We start from the raw sequence: 23348 nt of genomic DNA on the forward strand, positions 1-23348 counted from the left end.
AACCACTGAACAGAAAGACTGAACTATAAACTATTTGGAATTAGGAGGAATTGATTATGTGTTGCATTGATGTTTGTCATTGATGTCAACACTAACTTCTTTGGTTGTCTACAAGATTCTGATAGAGTGGTTGGACTTTGATGATGATCAGAAGATTTGTCTCTGATATATTCTGATTGGTGGAATTCGTTTGGTTCGGTCATTCATGTTATTCAGATGCATGTCACATTCAGTTGGTTCGAGATTTGGTGATCCAGAAGCTATCATATGTTCTAGTAAGCCTTTTGGTTACCAGTAAGGGTTCTACCAGTAGAGCTTCGTTGAAGATCTTTTGATGGATTCAATAAGTGGTGTTGGTGCGGCTTCTAGAAGGGTTTCAAGATGCTGATGGTTATCATTTTTCGTGTTCTAGTTGATCGGTGGTATTTTATTTGGCTTATGGCGACCTATTTTAGGTCCAGTCTTATTCTACTAGGTTATGGACCGGTTTGTGTAATGTGTTGGTGGATGCTCCCGATGCATTACCGGTTAGATTTATTATTTGGTTAATGTTGTTTCGGTCTTAGGCCGACTTGGGTTATCATTGGTTTGTGGGTTTGTTAAAGGATTTATTGTATTATATTTTAGGTGGCCGACCTAATTGTTTAGGTCTCGGGTTGGTATAAATATGATGTAAGATCTCTTTGTAGATCGTGGTATCGGTCGTGGTTATGGAATTATCTATGTGTGAATAAAGTTGTAAGCATATGCAAAGGTTTTGGTCGATCATAGGTGATCGAATTGGGTTTGTGTAAGAGGTTTAAGACCTCTGGTATTGAGCTTAACCGGAACTATACTCAGGCATAGTAGATGCTATTCTAGCAATTCAATCTTCATTTCAAATTGTAGTCTAATGTTTTCTATAGTCAGTGAGACTCTTTTTGTGCTGAGCAGTGTGCTCTAGGTTGTTGGTCTTCCTGCATGTGCATGCCCCTTATTGTAATATTTATTCATTTGATCTGTGGATAGATATTGCGGGTCTTCAATCCCACCATGGTTTTTCCTCATTAAGGTTTTCCATGTTTAAATCTATGGTGTTATGGTTGCATTATTGCTTATTGTTATCTACTTTTATGTTTACCAGTTGCTGAGTTGTTGTGTTAAATTTATTTATTCCGGCAAAACACTGATTCACCCACCCTCTCAGTGTTCTTGGATCCCAACATAAACCAGATCAAATAATATGATCAAGTAATCATCTGGATCACTGAAACCAATAAGGAATGAAGTAGAGATATTGGAGATACTTCATTATTGAACCAAAAATCCTTAATCCAACCAAATCAATTCATTGCAATCACCGGAACACCAAACAGATCTCTGCAACACAAGAATATGTTGACATGAATGACAACAACATATCCTAGAAGCAACAATATCCAACGCGCGCGCGTGCACGCGCGCACACACACACACACACAACAACAACAACAATTATGAAAAAATATCGATCCACTAGATATTGGTGTGACAAATCTATATTTTAAAAATTAGAATTTCCTTCCTTCTATAAAAAAATGTTATGCACTACAAAATAAATGTCACTTTTGAAAAATGTTGATTACTATGAATATTGTTATTAAAAGTTACATAACAATATGGACAATTCATTTTTAATTATTTAAAAAAAAATATTTAGAATCTCTATGAAAAAACTCACAAATCAGTAGTTTACTTCATCTTCAAATTCTTAATAGTTTAGCTGCTATAAGCGTTAGGAAGTAAAGATCTAGTGCAAAATGTTGATTTCAGTGTCAAGTTTGGCCAAAATATGTAACCTAGTGTCATTGGATCACCCTCAGATGTGTAGAATAGGTTATAAGGTCATATTTCATGGGTCTACATGTCAAACCAAAAAAGAAATTTTAGGAAGATTAGTTGTAGAAGTTACAAGGACTAATAGCAATGCTTAATATGTAATGAATAACAGTGGAGGCAATTGTTTGTTGGCACAATATACTGCATGTTGGTTGTGGCAAAAAATAATGGTACATATCAACTTTGATGATATGGTGGATTTTTCTTGAAAAGATAATTTCTCATCTATCTACGACTTCATTTATTATGTAATAATCTTGGTTCTAGTCAAAGATAGGGAGATAGAGAGAGAGAGAGAGAGAGAGAGAGAGAGAGAGAGAGAGAGAGAGAGAGAGAGAGAGAGAGAGAGAGAGAGAGAGAGAGAGAGAGAGAGAGAGAGACCGAGAGAGGGATGATTTCAAGGGTTAGGATACCAAGAAAATTTGACCTTTGTAGAAGATTTTATGAATAACTCTTTCAATGAAGGTTGTCAAGAATAAAGGTTTCATTAGGCACACATAATTGGATATTTCCACTGCTTGTGTGATAAATATAGAGAGAGGGTAGGAAGGAAGAGGTTGAGAAAGATAAAGAGAGAGAAAGGGGTAACGGGGGAATCAAAGAAATAAGACGAAGGCATGATCTTATTTTTGGCTGCTCTTTATCTAATAATTATGAATTGAAATAACATTCTTACCAGCGCCTCAATCTTCAATAAAAATTTGCAATCTATTTTCCCATCCTTCCACAAAATTTCATGAGAGAGAGAGAGAGTATGTGTGTGTGTGTGTGTGTGTGTGTGAGTGAGAGAGATAGATAGATAGAGAGAGAGAGAGAGAGAGAGAGAGAGAGAGAGAGAGAGAGAGAGAGAGAGAGAGATTGCTGGGACTAAAAAGACCCACTTACCATTGGCCTTGGTTTCTTAATTTATGACATAGATAGAACCTATGATGAAGGTGGAGCCTGGTGCTTGAAGCCTATGCAAATAGTTGTCACTTGTAATAGACACCTTTTTCTTTACTGATTTTGATATTTTTCAATCTCTAAGAGACTCATAATTTAAGAAGAACAAGTATAATGGTATCGTAGGATCCAAAGGGTTATGGTGCCAAGAAAATTTGACCTAAGATATGTAATCTTTTCTAGATAACTCATGAATATATTCATGTTCCTCTTGTAGAAACTACAATTTGAACTTCTCTAATGGGACAATAAACTACATGCAATGGAGCATCAAGGTGATTTACCTTGGGAATGTCTACTGCTCCAAGCCTACTAACATTTGCTTTCATGTAAGCAGGTAACAGTGCAACAATCTCTTCTACAAACCATGGATTGTCTCTTATTAGCTTGTGCCACTTGCCCATAGAAGAAGACACAAGTTTGTCTTTGCAACTACTTATTATAGATCCCAAAATTACTAACTATAGGCAATTCAATGCACAAAATAAGCATCTGTATTGAATCCATACAACCACTACTTGTCAAAAAATTACAAACTTAATAGGGAAGATTAATGGGGAGAGAGGGAGGGTAGGAAGGGGGAGAGAGAGAGGAGGGGAGAGAGGGGAGAGAGGTGGGAGAGAGAGGGGGAAATTGTCAAATTTAGAAAGAGGTAAATGTTGGAGAGATCTTGGAAGTCCTTTGTTCCAATGTTCAACAATAAAACAAAGGAGTTGTACATATAAATCCTCGAAGAGATTCACAAGCCAACCAACGGTACTTCAAATACATGTGGAGTAAAAGGACCATCAAACACATAGTCAACTCTAAAGAAATCCAAAGAACTTGAGTTGTCAAGGCATAAGTGTATTATGAATACCCTAGTAGACCATAGGGCACTAGGCCTTTCTAGGCCTTCTTCACTTCCTTCTTCTAATATTTTTCTAAAGATTGGATGTATTATGTGAGCTTTAATGGGCATGCAATATGCATTTTAAGGTTCACATAACATGGCTTCTCCTATCCTCATCTTGACTTCAATTTATTATCTACTTCATCTTAATTGTACAAATAAGAGGGAATATTAACAGGGAGGTACCTGAAGCAATATGATCTCACAGAGAGAGAATCCCTTATTGCACTCCTCACAAGAGAGAGAAAAGCTTTACCTAATGTTGAGAGAATGCAGTCAATCTTCCCTTGATTTTACCTTTCCTAGAGAATACTTTCCTTCGAGAACACTAATAGATTGACTAAATGATTCACTTCCCTCATTCTTCACATTCTGAAATACTATTTCCTAGGACACGAAAACTTCATTTAATTGGGGGTTTTGATTACAAAATCTTCATGAACAAAGAGTCTTTTAATTTTTTACATAAACAAAATGACTAATAGTTGAATGTGAGCAAGTTGGTCCTTCACCCATTCCAACTTCTTGGGGCAAAAAGGGAGAATTATATTAGTATTGGGAAGCTCTACTTTGTAGTTGCTACCATTAACTATTTTGAGATCTTCAACAATTGTCTTGTCAATCTACTCTAGAACTATAAACCCAATTTTGACCCCAATGGATCCAATGATGAGAGAGAGAGAGAGAGAGGAGGAGAGGGAGAGGGAGAGGGAGAGAGGTGGGGGAAGGAGAGAGAGAGAGAGGGAAGGGGGGGGGAGGGGGAGGGAGGAGGGGGCTGGAGCAAGAGGGGGGAGACATAAATTCTAAGATATCTGAATGACTTCATCTTTTCAAGTTTGACAATGTCTCTAATGGTGCGAGGTGGGTAACACACGTGTGTGCATACATATATACACATATATGACTTTAAGTGAACATGGTGTGTACAAGTTCTCGACGCATAAAAATTTGATCAGTTTTTAACAAATAAGTATGATGGAGTTTTTTGAATTATAACTGTGAACTAGTTTTTATATGTACATGTTAAGGGTTGTAATTAGGCTTACATGAGAAGGCTAAGGCTTGGGAGCTTCATTTCCCTCCTTTTTACATGTTGGTTTCTTCAAATCTAGTTTCTCAACTTCCTTGTCATCAAGTGTACACATTATCAAGTGGGTATTTGTAAAATCGCCAACATAATTTCACACATCTTTTGAGATTTCTAACCATATAATTTTTTTTGAAGATTTGAACAAAATTAACATATTAATTTTTAATTTCTTTTACTAATGCCTCCAGAGTTCTAAGAGACATATGTGTACCTTTTTTTTAATGACTTTTGAACTACTTGTCCAAATTTGAAACAAATTATATATTATTATTCTACACTTTATTCTTTACACTTTAAAATAATAATAATTAATTTTTAATTATTTCGGTGAAAGTTATGTGACATGCACAAATAGGTAATTGATTTTTAGGATGCATCCTCCTTGAAAAATCATTAAAAAAATACTGAACAAAAGACTAACAAAAAATATACAACTTCCAGTACACACTTTTAACTATCTTTCTAGTAAAGGGTTTTAAAAAATAATAAATGCAACTATAACTTTTTTGACACGTACACTAGACACTATGTTATGTTTTGCTAAAAAAAATAAGAACACTTTTGTGTGTGTGAAATATTGGATTCCCTTAATCTTATTCATTTTTTAAAAACTTTAGTAGTTTGGAAATTAGATTTAGAGTTATACAATTTTTGTTCTTTTGCTATCTTCAAATTTTGAGTGGAAGAGTCTCAAATTGCTCCTCCAAGTTTAGGTTTAGCTGATTCTAGAAAAAAGTGGCCACTTATGCTCCCTTCGTTTTCACCATCTTGGTGCACTGACCCACATGTTAGTATACAAAATATTACATATTGGATGACTTCTCAAAGTGTGGGATTTGATAAACTAAAGTCAACCTCCAAAGGGGGTTGGTTCCTTGCTACAATCACCTAAACTAAGCTAAACTACTAACTTTACTAATGAAAAGGAAAGAGATAGCTTGAAAAGAACCTATTGCTATTATGATGATGCACCAAAATGGTTTTCAAACCTATACATTCTATTTAACACGCACAATTGATCAATACACAAGCTAATCCTTACACAACTGAGGTTTAACATACTAACACATCAACACTTCATAGGAAAGTTAAAAAAAAATTAGTCCTAGAAGGAAAAATTAGATGTTCCACAACTTATGACATAACTTATAACCTGTATAAGACATGCTCATCTTTGCATAATTTGTTGAAGGAATGAGACATATTTAAAAGGATTGGCATAAAGTCATAAAGAAATACATCAAACATTCATGATTACATAGAAAAAGTAGGTTTAGAGAATGTGAATGCTTGTTTTATTAATCAAAAGATGCTTACAACAGTTGTACATATCTGAAAATTGAGTCTCTTTACATGATCATACCAAAAGAACCTGACTTTAGGTTACACTCTTGGCCAAATACAATAAGAAATCTCTATCAAATGAAGACTAAGATTGAGTTTTATGATATGCAACAACCTGCTACAATAATGTAAAGTTTGTTGAGAAAAAAGACAAGTGTTACATTGGTTTTACTGAATCAAATCTCTTAGGCATCTAGCCAAGTTTTCTCTATTTGTTAGCCTTCAAAAGAGTTAGAAAATGGTGAGAAAATGTACAAAAATCTCCTACCTTGACTCCCTCATAGATAGGGCTCCTCAAGCAACTCCTATTTGCCATCAACTTGCTCCAATTTGATTAAAGATGCCCAAAAATCCTCTCAATCACTTTGAAAAGTCTTCATATTACCCTATATTCTCTTCCCCAACTCATCCTATTGCTCAACAACTTCACTTTAGTGATCCTTGATTGCTGCAACTCTCTCCTAAAACCTTGCATGATGTGCATAACTGTCGCGGGTCAGATGGAACTAAAAATGGCCATTAAAGACCCTTTAAACTGCTTCAAATTGAATTTTTATTGCCTGAAATTGCTACCCACATGTATGCATATCCATAGAGGACCTTCACACATCTCAAAATGACCCCTAAAAGTCATAAATTTGCTCTTCTAGTTTGACCTTTGAACTTTCCTTTTTGATTTGCAGGTTTGTCATCAATAATGAGAATGTTATCGACCTATATGACTGTGGACCATATACCATGTCATATTAATATGACTGCCCCTTACCATTTTATATGACTTATCATGTATACTCCTTACTATCCTTCTCTTAACTTACTTTAGAAATCACTTTCACCACATCTTCAACATGCTTGGAGTTTAGAATTTTTGGTAGAGTTTAAACAAATATTATAAGAGTAACAACAAATTTCATTAATAATTTTCACATAAATTAAAAAATGGGTTTCTATGAAATTTTTCAGGCATATTTCTATTATTCCATTGCCTCTCCTCAGCAAAAAAATTGTAGGTACTCACATCATGGATCTCAAGATAAAGACAAAATGGTAGTAGGTGATAATGGCTAATTTTTTGAAAAAGGGGAATTGGGTTGATAAGAAATTTACTAGGTTTTTTCAACATAATTTTGTCTCCTCTTTGTCCAAAATTAACGTGAACCCAGTATTCATTGGCATTTCCTAACTTTGACTATCACAATCCCTTTCTCTTTTCATGTATGACTCTTTTGTAGCCTTCTTTAGGCCCCCAAAGGTCTATGTGCCTTGTTATTGATGTGTAAGACCTTATCATGGCTATATCAGCACTGTCTTACTAAGAATCCTCTTCATTCTTGTCAATTGTGTATTGGCTGCCTTGTTTTCTATTGTGTCTTGGCTGCCTTCTTTTTATTGAATCATGCATTGGACTGCCATGCTCTTTGGACTGTTATGAATTTTGTTTCCTTCAGATATCATGATATAGCTTCCAATAAGCCTCTTTACCTTTTAATGATTATCATCTAATAACCTTGTCTTCTTGTGCATTGGAATACCGTACTGAACAAAGGGCCATTGTGCCTCTTATATCCATAGGACCTTCAAAATTATTCCACAAACACCTTCATGCCTTATTTTCTAAATTTTCATTAAGGATTGTGATCTTTTATCACTCTCACGTATTGTGGTAGGGCCTTTTCATTATTTCCCATGAAAAAACATGAATAAGGTATGATAGGTCTTCATGAACTCAATGTTGTTGATTTCTCTCTTCTCTCTTCCATGAGATTGTTTATGCTTTGTAGACTATCATCCTTCTATGCTGGTCTATATTCTCAATCCATGCTTTAAACTGTCTTTTGTTATTATTTTTTTTGTGGTTGTAACTTGATTTTGCCTAACTAAAGTATGGTAAGCTAAAAACCATATAAGGGCCCAAAAACTATTCCCATGTTATCCTTAATCACTATTATTGATAACTTGTTGCATTTAAATGCTTTGAAACATCTCCATAAAAGCCAATGAATGCAGTAAAATGGTAAGACTATGTCGCATACTTGGAAAACTCATGCCTAATTATTAAAGAAAACTAAAACCCTCACATTTTCCCTAAAAAATGGTGCTTTGTTTCCCAGGACCTTTTCAACGTTCTATACCATTTCTCATTCTATTTTGCAATGTGTGATAGCATTTAATAGCTTGAAGATGAGAGACTCCTTCAACTCTATTGCAATCTGGGATGAAAACCTTGCAACGTGGGTCCGAAACAACCACCATTTTCTGCTCTCGTATCACACAACATTTCTTTTCTCTATAATTTTGCAACCCTTCAAAAACCCTTTGCAATGTGCCTTGCTATTTGACAAAGTCTTCATCACATGGAGGTGTAATTTTTTTTATTTCTTCAATAAGTTGCCTCAAACCCTAAACTAAGGTGCAAAATAAACTAAAAATATATTTCCCTCCATCTATTACATGAGGTCTCCTTTATTAACCTTAAAGCTTCTTTTTTATATTCTTGTAAAGCATACTCTTAAACTATGATCAAGATTGTGAATACGTGAAACAAAATTTTAGTTTTTTTTAACTTTTGGCAAAGGTATCTTGAAAATATTAACATACACATAGTATTACTAAGAACATTACAACCCGTCCCTATTTTAGGCCCCTCTAAATTTTATTTTGATGCCTATTTCAGATAATAGACAAAATAGGTTAATACTAATGAGTCAATATCATCACATTCCACACATAATTTTAAGAATCTATATATATTATATTATCATTCATTAGGTAGGGTGCTCATCTATGTCCTAAGTAGTGGAAAGTGTAAAGCTATGATCAAAGTTTGCAACATATTAAAAATAAAAATATTAACCAAAGTCTGATGAAAGACTATAAAAAGAGACAAAACACAACCTCATTATGCCCCCCTTACAATTTTTGTTTTCCCCTAAGTAAACATGACTAATTGATTCCTCATCAAAGCCAACTCCTTAAAGTCAGATTGGGTTGTCATGCCAAGGTTTTGTGTCATTGGTTTCCAATAGAAACCATTTTCTTTGCCAATTCTTCACCATCTAGAATCTTCCTCTTCAACATTGTATTCCTATGCCCCTCTCTAGTCAGATATTAGCCACAAAATTAATGGGGGTTGGAATAGAAGAGGCATCCATGTGAGCTCTTCACTTTTAGCTAGATGCATATATTTTCTTATCCACTTTATGGCTGCATGGTAGCTATACAAAGAGTGGAGTTCCTTTTATTTTAGCTCATCAGTAAGTAAGCTCTTGCCATCTCTATACTATTTTTTCCCACGACATGTTTTAATCTATTAAACATATCATAGCTATCAACACTTGTTGTCAGGCATCAAGAATATTCATCAGTATAAGCTAGTTATTGAGAATGGCATCTAGATACTTGGACTCATCCCTAAGAGCTAGCGCAACAAATTTTTCCACCTCCCTATAGCTAACCATTAACCATTTTGGTGCCCCTATTTTCTTCCTTCTTCATATAAGAGCAAAATGCTCTTTCTTGCAAATCTCCAACATAAAGAAAAGGATTCCAATCAACATAATACGGAACAACAAGATTACATAAATAAAATTCACATAAGGAATTATGTAATTCAGGGGTAGATGATCTAAAAATGTTGATAAAATCCTTAGGAGTTACTAGAGAGAAAGGTAAGTCACAGTAAATCTGTATAAACTGAAAACTTAATAACTGCTACCTTAGGAAAAGAGTATACAACCTTGTTGAAGGTCTGCAGTTAATAAACTATCATACCATAGTTTCCATAGTACTCTGTCTTTCAATGTGTTAATTTTCTCATGTTTTTCCTGCATCTCTTCCTGAAACTTATGTTGTAACTGTGCATTTCCTTCAATCAACTTTTTCTCTTGTACTTTTAATTGTTGAACTTTCTTCCACTATTTTACTTTTAATTGTTGAACTTTCTTCCACTATTTTAGGGAAATTGTAGATCAACATATTATAGGAGAGGCATAGGAAAGCTTAATACTACAAAGAGGTTCTATAATTTTCTTAATGATATTTTTTAGATTCTTTGGAAGCCATTTCTGCCAATTGATCTAAGTTAACTATATTTCCTTTAGTCGCATCTTAAACTTAAGCCTCATTTATTTCCACTTCCCATTCCACATCTTGAGTTTGTATTATCTTGACTAAGGCCCTTGTGTTTCCCTTTGGCCAATCATCTATAGGTTTATCAAAATATTCTAGATTGTTATCAGAAGATACTTATATCCACCCTATATCAAGTGGCCTCTTCCTAAACAAGTCTTCATTGTAGATATCTAAAATTAATTAAATTTTATTTAATTAATTACCTCTTGTAATATGATTAATTCTATTAATTATGTTTGGTCAATTAGTCTTCTAAAATAATTAAATTAAATATAAATTATATTTAATTTAATTATGTTCCCTTTTAATTGATTAATTAATTAATTAATTGTACAGCTCATTTCCTCCAAGGTTTGATTTATTTTAATAAATCAAATCCCACTTTAGCCAATTTCTCATTTTTTTCTCTAATCCAAATTAGTTAATTAATTAACTAATATTCTTGATTCCTTCAAATCCTCCCTCTAAATCAATCAATTAACACTTAATTAATTGATTTAGGCTAATTAATCCACATTAACATTTCCTCCAATTTGAAATTACTCACACCTACCTAATTCCACATGTGACACCCCTCTTAAATTATTTGCATGCACAAGTCACTTTTCCACTTCCAACTAATCATTTGACCAAATAAAAATTGGGTGCTCACACATGTGTGAGAATATTCTTCCCAATAGAGTTACCCTATACTTTCCTTTTTCATCCATTTGTCATCTCCACCTTCTTACATCTCTTCCACTTTGCTACTTTTGTATCAACTTGTCATCCTCATGTTCTTCCCAAGATGTGCTCACACATGTGTGAGCACACCTTGCCATCTTCCTCATGCCAAGTGTTCTTTTCAATGCCTCCACCTTGTGACACTTGTCATAAGGCTAAGCCTTCAATCCAACTCACAATCCAAATGTCTATTTTTCCTTCCAAAATCTATAAATTGGAGACTCCTCCTTGATATCCATAACACAATTTCATGATATCCTTATGTGACAAAAATCATCCCAAAATCTATAATTGGTTATGAAATAGGGAAAAAAATCCACATTCAACCACTAAAAGAGAAAATCAAGTTCGGAAGGGTGCCCTTACTTTAGCTCTATCCATCAAGAACTAAAGGTATAGACTTGTGTTTTTTATTTAATTTTGATGTTAAACTCCTTGTCAAGTCTTATTTTTTATCTTCTTTTACTCCCATTCACTACTAGTTTCGGAAGTAATATCCAACACTGATTCAGTTTTAGTTTGACCCTTTTTAGTACCCACTTTTAACTTTGGTCTATAAGATTTTCTTGGAACTTTGCCTATAGACTTTTTCTATTTACGTTTCTTATGTACCTTAGTTGTAACAAAAATTTCTTCTTTAATGAATTTGAAGGAAATGGATGGAGGTAAACATCCATGACATGAGAACCAGTAGTTGCCTTCTCCTTTTGTAGTTCTAGTTGTTGTTTTACATTAGAAAAATGAGTTTTTTTTTTTCTTTCAATACATCAGATGTAAGGGGAGACTCATTTTCCCTCTTTTTCCCTACAATAGTGGATGGTTCCTTTGTAGCTTTTTGTTTGGCTGCAAGCTCTTCAACTATTTTACTCTTTTTACTTGGTGAGGGTTTTGTTTTCTTCCACAATAGCTTGTAGAATGCACAAGATCATCTGGAAAACATCTCTACAACATTATGCTTCTAATCCTCATCTTGATACTTCTAATCCGCATCTTAATACTTCTAATCCTCATCTCAATGCTTCTAATCCTCATCTTAATACTTTTAATCCTTATCTCAATGCTTCTAATCTTTATCTTAAGATGATATCATCGTGATACCATCTCTACCATCCATAATTAGCATTAACACTATTACCGTTCTACAACACATCAATAATATATTGAATGTAGGCATCACCACCATCACAGTCATAAGGATGCAAGAGCAAGCCTCACATGAAAATCTTTATTAGCATTGTTCTTCCTATCAACACCATACTGATGGTGCATATCCAGAAAGGACATCATCATCAACATCTCTATTCAACTACATATCATCAATTATCAACATCAACCATGAACCATATTCACAACATACATCTACATTTTGATTATGTGCACTTCAAATCAACATCTCGCACAACTATAACATACTGAGTGTAACATCAACACCTAGAGGGTGGATATCTGTAACATTTCTATAGCATGATCATTATTATGTATGGTACCAAAACATATGGAGTGAAACAACATATTTGATAGAACAACCATCAACCATCTGCATTCAACATATCACATCATCCATTACAATATGTCGAGTATGGATATCAATACTAAGAGTGATAGACACCCAACAAACAATCATTTAGCACTTATTCTACACTTTAACATTAATGACAACATAAGCTACAACAATCATCTAGACAACATGCAACAAGAACATCAACCACCTACACACTCACCTGAATCCATCATTTATCATTTATTTATACTTCAACATTAATGACAACACAATCTACAACATTCATCTGCACAATCTACAAACAAGAGCATCAACCATAATTTTTGAGTCCACCATAGTAGTACCTAAGATATCAATTTACACCATCCAATAATCATAGGCAATATGTACTTGACATGTATCTATCCAATAGTCATAACATATCATCAATGTCACCACACAAGTTGAGGGTTGGAATCAATGACAACAACTACCAACAATCTAAACAAAATAGAATCACAACCAGGCTATAAATTCTTATGGCTAGAACTTGCACTATCTGGAGTCTTTTGTACTCATTAATTTTGGTAATAAGTACATGGAACATTCATTGAAACATCCATGTTATCAAACATAGTCTTCTTTAAAAAAATATAACTAATTGCTACTTATATTCCATAGATAAAAATAATGCATTTAAAGTAGACCTAAATAATTTCAATAGCACAATGATAGTATAAACATGGTATGCCTTGGGAAACACCTTATAAGGTAAAACTTGGTCTCTAAAGCACATACAAATGCATTACTCTTCAAACATGTTGTATAGACTAAAACCTAGAGAAAAATAATAAGAAACAATGCTAAATAAAGGTTCATACTCTATACTTAGCTACACCTTTAGTAATGGTCGGTGAATGGAGGGCTAGAATTTACTTGATTAGGTGATTTGTTGAGATCTTAAAAGTTGGCTTGAATTTGGATTGAAAGTAGTTGGAGATGAATGCTTAGGATTTATTTGCATAACTTGATGACTAAGATTCAAATTTACTCTATTTTGGATTAATGACTTGTATTTATTTTTATTTTTAATTATGAATAGGATGACTACTTTATTAGTAGTGAATATATAAAGATTTGGGGTTTTAAGCTATTTAATCAAATAATTGTATTATTCAATTAATTAGGTGAGATGGATGTAAGAAATTGATTAAATCAAATAAATATAATTTATTTTATTAATTTGATGATGGAAAAAGGTCAGAGGCTAAATCCTAACTAATTAATGTTGTTAAGTAATTTCTGGATTTGCCCGTGTGAATTTTTAATATTACCAACGTTTCATATCAAACTCCGTGCTCTTCTAATTAATTTTATTATTGAGATGACATAAATGTAGTTATAATATAATGTCAAAAATGACAAAAGTGGTAATTTTAGACGTGTCACTAGGATATGATCATTTTTTTAAAAGAGTTTGCATTATCATTTATAAAGAAATAATAGTACACATATTCACAAAAAAGTGGGTGGATATAAAATCACACCCCAATAGTCCACATGAGGCTGGAGACTGGATCAAATACATTTAACAAACAATTTCTAGGTGGCAATAATAGTACCCAAGTGGGTAAGTGGAGGGTATTAATAATTTGGCTTAACCCATACATCAACAAGTCAGAGCGTCCATGATGATTCCCCAGACCTCATCATTCATTTTCTTGCACATGTTATAGAATACTACTTGATATAAAGATCATTTGATCAAAGAAAATCTAAGTCTCTAAATCACACTACAATAATTAAGTATTACTTTACAATATTAATATATCTCAATCATTAATCTCATTGTAAAATATCTTCATAAAGTTTACCATAGTGGACCCGGTGAGCTATAAAAGAGTATAATCTTCCTTTTTGAAAAAAGGGTCTTTTATTATTTTCTTTCTTTACACATAATTTGTTCTTTCGTGTGGTATAGTCTTCCATAAGTATTAATTATTTTTATAAAAAAGACAAATAAAATGATACAAATCAATGAAAGATTTTTCAAAATATATTTTTATACCTAAGGCAACACAAATTTGCAAAATAGAGTACACGATATATAGATCAGGTTCCTTGTAATCTGAACTTGAAAGTTCATACACCATGAACTGTATAGTGAGTTGCCTGCAACAACAAAAAGAGAATATAATATGACTAACCCAATTCCAGTGAGAACTTGGATTACATTATATAGGTATTTTTACTGGTGTAGAGAGTGTTTGATGTGATTTTATTATGCTTAAACCATTCTAGGAGCTGATGTTTCTATCTTTCTAGTCCAATTGCAATGTAACGTTTCCATATATTTTTTAAATTATTTTGTATTGTTGTTGTGATTGTACATCACTCGCATTTATATTTAATCAAATATATCAATAATATGAGTTGGAGTTTCATATTTTTTTAATTTTTTTTTATGTTACTAGACAAAATCAGGTGTGATAAAATTGATAGATTTGTATGCAGATTTGTGATAGATGAAAAATATGATAATTTTATGATGTACAATAGTTATAGGTCATATAATTGATATTTATCTATATGTTCAGTTTGGTGAAGTTTTTTTTGGTTTGCTATGAAATTTTCAAATTTTGGTGTAGTCTTGTGTAGAAATCTATCAACTTGGTGGGTTTGAGAAGCAGTTGTTTTCATATTTGTATTTGTTGTAATAACTATCGTGACAATTAAAAATTTTGTAATCATTATATAAAGTTGTAGGCATTTCAAGTTCAATTTGCGCAAACATAGTATTGACTAGCTTGGTGTCTTGTTGAAATTATTAAGTTTGATTTATCCAATTTCCATATTTGAATTTTTTTTTCAAATTTCTACTTGAGATGTTCTAAGGACAATGATAATAAATACATCATATAGGTGGCGAGTTGGTCTCTAAAGCACATCGAAATGTACTAATCTGCAAACTCTGATACCTAGAGGAAAATAATAGGAACCAATGCTAAAATAAGGTTTTTACTCTATACTTGGCTACAATAGTGGGTGAGTTGAAGGCTAAGATTGACTTGATTTGGTAAATTGTTGGGATTAAAAGCTGGTTTGAATTCACATTGAAGGTATAGTTCGAGATGAAAGGCTAAGATTTATTTGAATAATCTGATGACTACAATTTTGGATTGACTCTAACTTGGATTGATGAATTATATTTATTTATTTTTTACTTTGAATTATGAATATGACTTGATTGTTATAATGGCAGTGGTTCTATAATAATTTGGGATTTAAGCTAATTAATCAAATAATTAGATTATTCAATTAATTGATGAGGATGGATGTAAAAAAATATGATTTGGGATTTTTTTTAGTGAATGAGCCTTTATTATTTTCAATTTTTTATACAAATATTTTCTTTAGTGCAATACAATCTTTCATAAGTTTAATTATTTTAATTGAAAAAAAAGAACAAATAAAATGATATGAATAAATGGAAGACTTTAGTAATGTCCACAAGACCAAAACAATCTATTGAACCAATTATTTAATGTAATTGCTAGAGTATTACTTGAAGAGAACTTGTACTCTTGAAAGAGAGGTCACAAGTTCAAATCCTATAAAAGATAGCATATGTACAATTGATAGATTAGGTGCCCAACATCAGTAAATTTCTACAATCCATTCAATTGAGTGTATGCTTCTGGTGAGCATACACTCAATCAGATTAGGTGCATTCAAAAAGTCCCATATACTGAAAGTCATTTGTAGACAAGGATCCTTTCACATTGTACACTATAAAAAAAATTCAATTATTAATTATTATTGCTTATTTCGTCCATCAAAGAGGAGGGGATATATTTTAGAGTCTGTTATTGCTCGTACGCGCCACATAAATCATATTGGTTGTATTCTCAATCTCAAAATTAGTCTACTTAGGGGAGAGGAGCCAGAACATGTGCACCCTAACTTCACACTTCTCAAAATAATATGTGGACATTTAAAAAAAATGAATTTTATACAACTTACTTGTCAAGTCCCCTTCTCAAAAACAAAATTTCAAGTCCATATGGTCAAATATGATGCCACATCAACATGCATTTTTGTGAAGGTGTCCAAAATGGTCCCATATTGTCATAATATCCATAGGTGTGCAATAAGTCATGTTTACTTGTGCGTAGATGTGGCATCACATCATTGGTTATTTTTAAAATTTTAGAGGTACTTTTTTGGGGAAAAGCATTGACATGACATTTTTAGAGCACCACTATTGATCTCATTTTGTCTATGTACTATAACATGTATTGGTACCCACACATGTATTGGCTCCTCTCCCCTAATGTAACCCTATAGGTAACATGTTGGGTTAGGGTTGAATGTGGGAAAAATGAGTTGCTTCAGGTTGTCATGTTTTTAAACTTTTAATATGCCTCCTGCAACACAGCTCTGCAAATTTGGAAGTTAATTCCCCACCAATTGTAGAGTTCTTCTAGGGTACACGGTACAGAGATCATGTTCCCTCTTATCTGAATTTGGAAGTTAATACCCCACCAACTGTAGAGTGAGTTTCCTGCAACAACAAAAAGACAAAATACTATGATTTTAGTGAGTCACCCAATTCCATTCAGAACTTGTATTGCATTCCATAGAGCTAGGATACACCGTCCCCTGCAATAGATTTGTGACAGGAAATTAGGGCAAGCATTATCGTTCGTAATAAATGTAATAATATAATATCAACAAGTGTAAATATTGCCACACATTCGTATAAATGAAATACAATCAGCACAGGTTAATCTCCACATAAAATGTCACTGCTTTTTTAAAAAAAATTCTTAGATATGCAAATCACGATGATTTTTTGCATTTTTGCAGCAATGGGGATGAAGATCATGAAGATTTCATTGCTGAAAATTTCATCCAAATCCGTTGTGTTTTGCACATTGTGAAATCGTACGAAATGTTTTTTAATGTGGAGATTAGACGCTTCCAATACAATCTGGGATGCATATACAGGATGATTTGAGGATTGGGGGCTTATCTCTTTCAATCTACATTATATTGTTTCACTGTTTTAGAAGGCGAGAGGAAAAGTGCAGTTGAACACGATACAAAACTCTAGAAACTGTTGGATTATTTATTTTACCAATGCAAAATAGGACTGTATGAAAAGGCCAAAGACTTCTTACTTAATAATTAGATTATAATTAATCAAATAAGAATTTGGAATTTTAGGCTAATTAATAAAATAATTAGATTATTCAATTAATTAATGAGGATAGATGTAAAAAAATATAAATTAAATAAATATAATTTATTTTATTAATTTGATGATGGATGGAAAGTTAGAGACTCATCTAGTTAATTAGCATTAAGATGGTGTGAATGTAATTACAATAAACTTTAATATAATATAAAAATTTGCAAAAGTGATAATTTTAGATGTGTGACTAATAGGATGTGACGAAGCTTAAATGTTTTACACATATTGGGTAAGTGCATAAAGATGGTGGTCAAAAAGGGGGGTATAAGTGGACACTTTTTTTCTGAAATTAGGTGAACCTAAACTTGGAGGCAAATTTTGAAAGTCATCCACTCAAGATATGAAGATAATCAAAGAACAAATATTGTAGTACTATGAATCTAGTTTCCAAACTACTAAACTTTTTCAAAATTGGATAAGATTAAGGGGGTCAAATCCTTCATGCACGAAAAATGGACCCTGATTTTTTTAGAAATACATAACATAGTGTCTAACGTGTGCATCAAAAAATTCATAGTTAGATTTAGTATTTTGACAAATCCTTTGACAGAAAGATAGTTAAGAGTGAGCACTAGAAGATGTGTATTTTTTTGTAATTTTTTGTTGAGTATTTGTTTTTTAATGATTTTTCCAATCGTGCACATCTTGAAAATTAGGTACATGTTCGTGCACGAAACATAAGTTGCACTAAAAAAATTGAAAATACAATTTTTTTTTTTTAAATTGTAAAGAATTAAGTGCACTACAATAATATATAAAGTTTTTTAAATTTGGATAAGTATATCAAAAGTTATTAAAAAAATGGTGCACGTATGTTTGTGAGAACTATGGAGACACTGGTAAAAGAAATTCAATAATAGTATGTTATTGTTATTCAAATTTAAAAAAAAAAAATGGTTAGAAAGCTCAGAAGATGGGTGAAAATATGGTGGCAATTTTAGAAATACCCACTTGATGAAGTGTAAACCTGATGATGACAAAGTCGAGAAACCAAGTTGATAAAATAAAACATGTCAAAAAGGAGGGAAATGGAGGGAAATGGAGGGAAATCAAACTTCCAAACCGTAGCTTTGTCATCCAGGCCTATTTCCAAGCCTAAACAGTCAAAAGCACGTACGAGGTACTTATGGTTTAAGAAGTGCATATGCTCTATCTTAATTATAAAAAACGTGTACGCGCTACGTTTGTTTAAATTTTGGGAGTGTGTATAATATGATATTGTATATATAATGTGTATATACATATAATATATAATTTATATATAATATATAATATTTATATATATATATATGTATATAATAATATATAATATATTAAGTATATATATACACACATGTGTGTGTATGCATGTGTATTATCTCCCTCTCTCCCCCTCTCAAGCGCGTACACGGTTCCTCTCTCTCTCTCTCTCTCTCTCTCTCTAAGCACGCACAGGGTGAAAAAGCATACCGTTGGGCTTGCCAACATTTTATGGACTAACAATGCACACACAGTTATTAATATACCATGTACGAGGTACTTAGACATAGTTTTATTTGCCCAAGAGCCTCAATGGCCTCAAAAGAAGTTTTTGAGGTCGTTGAAGGCCCCACTGCAACTGTGTCTACACTTCTATAGAAGTAAGTGAATTTATTTCTTGTCTACAACTTCCTCTTTGATTTTTATCATGTATGCTCTCCTAAGAAAATTGACTGATGAATTTGTGTGTGTATATTGAATAGGAGGAAGAAGGGTCAGAAATTGAACCACGGGTGAATTATTGGGACAAACAAGGAAACCTGCAACAATATTCTTCTCGAATGGCCAGCCAAATCATTGGAGCTCTTGCCCAGATGAAAGGAAAATTGGTTGTCCCCATTGATAACCAATTTAGTGTAGATCTTGAGAAAATGAAATACATGGATGAGCAATCTGGTGAAAGTATGGATATATTTGTGGAGGTTCCAATGCCTTGGGATCCTTTTCCTCCAAATTATTTCCATCATAAGAAGGTTAGTAGCCTTTTGCTAACTTTCTTTTATAAATTGGTTGATAATACAAAATAAGTTGATAGTTATCCTTGATCTTTGTTTTCTTCTTATTCCTTAGGACACCATACAACCCATAACAACACCATATGGTGTCCTAAAGGGTCATATGGTGTGCTATGACCCCTTAGGACACTATTTGGTGTCGTTATAGGTTCTATGGTGTGCTAAGGGATCATATAGTGTCCTATGACCCCTTAGATGTTGTTAGGGGTCATATTGTGTTCTAAGGATCATATGGTGTCCTATGACTCCTTAGGACACCATATGGTGTCATTATGTGTCTTATGGTGTCCTATGACCCCTTAGGACACCATATGGTGTCGTTAGGGGTCATATGGTCTCTTAGGACCCCTTAGGACTCCATATGGTGTCGTTTTGGGTCGTATAGTGTCCTAAGAGGTCATATAGTGTTCTATGACCCCTTAGGACACCATTTGGTGTCATTATGGGTTGTATGGTGTGCTAAGGGGTCATATGGTGTCCTATGACCCCTTAGGACACATGCATGGATCCCTAGGATACCATATGACCCTAGAGAGGGAGAGAGGGGGAGGAGAGGGAGGTAATGGGAGAGAGATACAACTAAGAGAGGAGGAGAGTAAGATAGAGAGATAGAGACTGGGAGAGAGAGATGAGATAAATGAGAGAGAGGGGGGGAGACAGAGATAAAGAAAGGGAAAGGGAGGGGGAGAGAGAGATGGAGAGGGAAATAGAGGGAGGGATAGAGATAGAGAGCGACATAGAGAAGGGGACTCAAAGAGAGAGAGAGACCTAAGAGGTGGAGGGAGGGAAGGTGAGAGAAAGAGAAAGAGAGGGTGAGAGATAGAGAGACTAAGTGAGAGGGATGAAGGGATGGAAGGAGAGTACAAGAGACTAGAGAGAGAGAGGTGCGAAGAGATGGAGAGAGGGAGAGAGTGAGAAAGAGAGGTAATGAGAAAGAGAGAGAGGGAGGGGGAGGAGAGAGGGAGAGAATAAGAGAGAGATACACCTGAGAGAGAGAGAGAGAGAGAGAGGGAAAGAGATACACTTGACAAAGGAGGAGAGTGAGATAAAGAGATAGAGGCAGAGAGGAAGAGAGGAAGAGATACTTAAGAGATAAATAATGGGAGAGAGATAGAGATAGAGAGAGAGAGAGAGAGAGAGAGAGAGAGAGAGAGAGAGAGAGAGAGTTGATAGAGAGGAGAGAGACTTGAGAGAAATAAAAATGGAGCGAGAGGGGGAGAGAGAAAGAGAGTTAGATGAAAAGAAATATTTGACAAAGGAAGAGAAAGGGAAGGGGAGGGAGAGGGAGAGAATGATAGAGAGAGACACTGAAGAGAGGGGGAGAGAGTGAAAGATAAAGATATTTGAGAGAGGGAGAGAAAGAGAGGGATATATGAAAGAGAGAAAGAGGGTGAGGGAGATGAGAAAGAGAGGGAGAGATACCCAAGAGAGGGAAGAAAGTAGAGAGGGAGATGCCTAAGAGACAAAAAGGTAGGGGTTAAGGAAGAGAGAGGGGGAATGTAGGGAAGAGACAAGAGAGATAATGTTGATATGAGCATGCTGATTACTGAAATTTGACTAAGTCTGAAATTTATAAGAATACTAAAAAAACTAGAATCTGCATTATAACTCTTAGAGATCTGGAACCACTCTCAAACATCCTGACACTATATACATAAAATATAACTTAAATTATAAAAAAGATAGAAGACAAAGAGAAATTCCACTTGTAATTAAATGTTATATTTTATGTATATATCCTATCGAAAAACCTAATGGAATGCTAAATGAATTACATTTTATTGATAGACAAACGCGTATGTGATTTACAAACTAAAACCACATACGTGGTTTTTAGTTTCTAAACCACGTACGGGGTTTTAGTTTGTAAACCGCGTACGCGTTTAGTATACTTTAAACCCTGTATGCTGTTTAACTTTAGTTAGGCTTTGCAAAATGAGCCTAAACCCATACGAGGTTCTTTAAATTTGAAATACCCCATGCGCGTTTTGTTGTTTTTCATGTTTTTTTGGGATCTATCCACTTTTCTGACCACCATCTTTGTGCACTTACCCTATTATAATATGCTAGCAATTGCAGCTTGGTGTGCAATGGGTATGTCGAAGAGGTTTGGAAGATCAATCAGGAAAAAAATTATCTATTTTTGTATGCAATTATGTAGTACATGATGTCAATTGGTTGGCAATTTAATAGATGATGTTATTTAGGCAACAAAGTTCTAGAACTAGGATCCAAACACAACTCAAACAAAATCTCTGAATTGGGAAGATAATCAAGCTCCATTAGCAACAAGATCACATTATGTCTGCAATAAGGAGAGAGAGAGAGAGAGAGAGAGAGAGAGAGAGAGAGAGAGAGAGAGAGAGAGAGAGAGAGAGAGAGAGAGAGAGAGAGAGAGAGAGAGAGAGAGAGAGAGAGAGAGAGAGAGAGAGAGAGAGGCATATAAAGAGGTATAGATAAATGTGGAAAGAGTGGGAGAGATAAAGAGAGGGGGAAGAGTGAGAGAGATAGGGGATGGAGATAGAGATGGAGAGAAAGATATAAAGAGAGAGAGTAAAGAGGGATAGATAGAGATGGAAGAGATAAATATATAGGGTGAGAGAAGACAAAAATAGAGAGAGGATAAATGATAATTAGAGAGATATAGAAAGATGGAGTAATAGGGAGAGAGATGTAGGAAGAGGTAAGGAGATAGAGGTAGGGGAGAGAGATAGAGATGGGGATAGAGATGGAGATATAGATAGAGAGGGGAAGGGATGGAGGGAGAGCGAGAGATAAATGGAGAGAGGAAAAAAGGATGTAGGTATTTATTTAAACTCGCGTTTCTCATATCATATGACTCCTAAGAAGGAGCAACTATCTTCCTACCATGCTTATGATGGAGTAGAAATGTATCTAAGTGTCAATAGTTTGCATCAAAATGTTGGTTGTAGGAAGTTGTAGTTGATTTTTAATCTAGGTGGGTGAGAATGTCTCATGGAACATGATTATTACAATCACACTGACACATTGACCAATGACAACTAAATGCACTTTGTAGTCATAGACGATTAAGATAGCTTCAATTGTTTTGTGTGACGAAAAAAGACTATCAATTGCAGATAGACTGAATACCCTGGATATAATAAAATAAATAAAAATACTCATACAAATATATTTATTAACAAATATTGATCACTAATAATACAAAATAATAAAATCAATTACATGATTGGTCATTCTTTCCTATAAACTATCATATTGAATTGAAAGTCAAAATATGGTAATATTTTTTCTTTTCAATATGTCTTTGTTTGGTCTTTAAAATATAAGTGATACTGTATTGAATAAATATTAAAATTTATATTCAAATCTATAAGAAAAGGCTAAAGTCTTGGACACCAAAATCACCTATATTTGATAAAGATTTTATTTTTTCTAGAGTATTTCTCACCTCTATTTGCAAGAAATAGAAGATTCTTAAATTGTTGATGTTCTGATAAATGAAATTTCCTAGCATGCAATCATTTCAATAGACAGAGTGAATCCTAGTAGAAATTGACTATATATTTGCTCCACAATTTGGTTAGTAAAGTTTTAGTTTATGCATCATCATGGTT

The sequence above is a fragment of the Cryptomeria japonica genome, chromosome 3 (genome assembly GCF_030272615.1).
Source record: "Cryptomeria japonica chromosome 3, Sugi_1.0, whole genome shotgun sequence".
Lineage (NCBI taxonomy): Eukaryota > Viridiplantae > Streptophyta > Pinopsida > Cupressales > Cupressaceae > Cryptomeria > Cryptomeria japonica.